Source organism: Gavia stellata, chromosome 7, assembly GCF_030936135.1.
Source record: "Gavia stellata isolate bGavSte3 chromosome 7, bGavSte3.hap2, whole genome shotgun sequence".
NCBI lineage: Eukaryota > Metazoa > Chordata > Aves > Gaviiformes > Gaviidae > Gavia > Gavia stellata.
In genome coordinates, this window is record NC_082600.1 from 11,204,031 (window position 1) to 11,206,214 (window position 2,184).

Genomic DNA, 2,184 nt, shown 5'->3' on the forward strand with positions numbered 1-2,184 from the left:
GTGGCAGATTTTCCCTGTTCTCACTTGGGCTCTCTGGGGTATGATGTCAAACCCTTCCCTTTACATAAGCCAGGCCTGATTCAGGTGGCGTTGCTCCAGGAGGTTCCCAAGGCTGATGCCAGCAGTCCCTCGAGGAACCTGGTGGAGTTAGATGAGTGCTATGTTAAACCATAGATTTTAAGGTGGGGCAATGTTTGAAAATCATCTGTCATGGTATCCCACATAACACAGTCCAGAGCTCTTCCCCCACTCACTCCTGTAGCAGAGGTAATTATTTTTCCCTGTTAACACTGTGAAGTCCAAGAGTTTGTGCCTGAAATACAGCAGATCTTCCTGCAACACACTGGATCTTGATTGCATCAGTTAACCTTTCCACTTTCTAGGCTGCTGCAACAGTTTTAACTGCCACTGTTAAAACAGTGTTCAACACTTGACTTCAAAAGCTGCTAACAGTCTTCTTATTAAACTACAGTCTTCTGAAGTTGCAACCAGTCCTTTTGCTAAATGATGCTGGGAAGCTCCATGCTGAACAGCATCCTTCCAGGGGGAAGACCACTGCATTGGGGTCCACAGCCAGTGCAGACTGATGGCATCAGAGCAATTCTGGTCAAATACTCTCTGAATAAAACTATTGCTATTTTTCAGCCCAAGCTACACAACTGAGAAATCAATATATTGTGATCTGAAGTACACTCCTAAGAGGTTTTTGAAGGTTTATAAACAAAACAAAAGAATAACAACAAAAATCAACAGTTGCACTGACATCTCCTTCCCCCGGATCCTTTCGTCTCAAAAAACATTCCTGCAAACTTCACAGAGGGTTTTATTGCCACAAAGCTGATCAGGCCTTATTTCTTACATCTCTTCCTATTGGGGACAAGGACCACTGAGGGGGACAGGTGAGTGCCATAAATCAGAATAGAAATAGGTAGTGGGGAGAACTGTTAGTGCACTTGCTATGAGGGATTTCGGCTTTCAGGCTGCGATGTGAGGGATCCAGTACGGCAGTGCCTGCGCTGGCAGTGCCGACACCAATTTCAGCCTTTGCTTGGCCCGCTCAGCCCCAGCCTGCTCATGTGGCTTCACAAACTGCAGAGCATCTCCTTGAAGTATGTATTTGCCTAAACTCAACTTCTGAGAGAGCCACTTGTGTCAGCTGTGCAGAGATCTGGTGTAAAGGTGCTGGCATTGCCATCGGGTTTGGAGGGGCTGCTTTGGAAACCTCTTCTTTCCATGTTGGCAGATCCAGATGCCCTACAGCTGGCTCTTTGCCCTGTGCAGCTCATGGCTTGTGTGGGGAAGGAAAGACTGTTCCCAAATCTCTGTAGATGTGCCATTTTTAAAAGGAGCTCATTAACACCCATAGTTTTAAAAGGTTTGGGTTTTTTGTGTGGTACCACTTGCAAAGATGTGAAGCAGATCTTTCTTGCTTGTAAGTTAGTGCAGAGCCTGAAAGCATTTCAGACTCTCTGAAATGTATGTCCTGTGACTTACGCATTTGTGAGCTACTGTCTCTTCTTATAGCCACGTGGGAAAAGCTTTATAAGAGTCTAGATTAACTATTGTGTTATGCTGCTAAAGAGGCCCTGCGTAATGACTATTTGGGGACAAAACTGAACACTTTTTCGTAATTTGTTTATCCATTGAAAGCAGTAGAGGGGCAGATCCTTTGCTGGTGTATATAGCTTAGCTTTGTGAGCCATCCTGGAGCCACGCCAGTCCACACAAGCTGAGGGTAGAGCCTGGTCTGTTTTGGATATGTATCTCTTGATTTGTACGGTCTTTTGCAGTGTAATGACTGCTGATTTTGAGCTTTAATTGCATGCGTTTGACAGAAACAGAATTGGAGTGAGGTTTATTATTGTTTTGATACAGTTTCAAAAGGGAAGCTTTTTACTAGCATTTTAATATAGCCCTTTGTAAACACCTAGTAAATAAAAATTCTGAGTCCAATCCTTCTGCTAATGGAGTCACTGACAAAGTTTCCTTCGGCTTTAGTAGGAGCTGGACTGGGTTCAGTATAAGTGATACACTCCAGTGTTACTGATAATGAGTTAACGTGTTTTATACAATGATGCTTTTTGCTGGACAGTGCATTGGCTTTTTATGATTTGGTGATATATACAAATAAATTATTTGAAAAGACAATATTTCTGTGCCTGTTTTTTGAAGGTGAATTTAAAT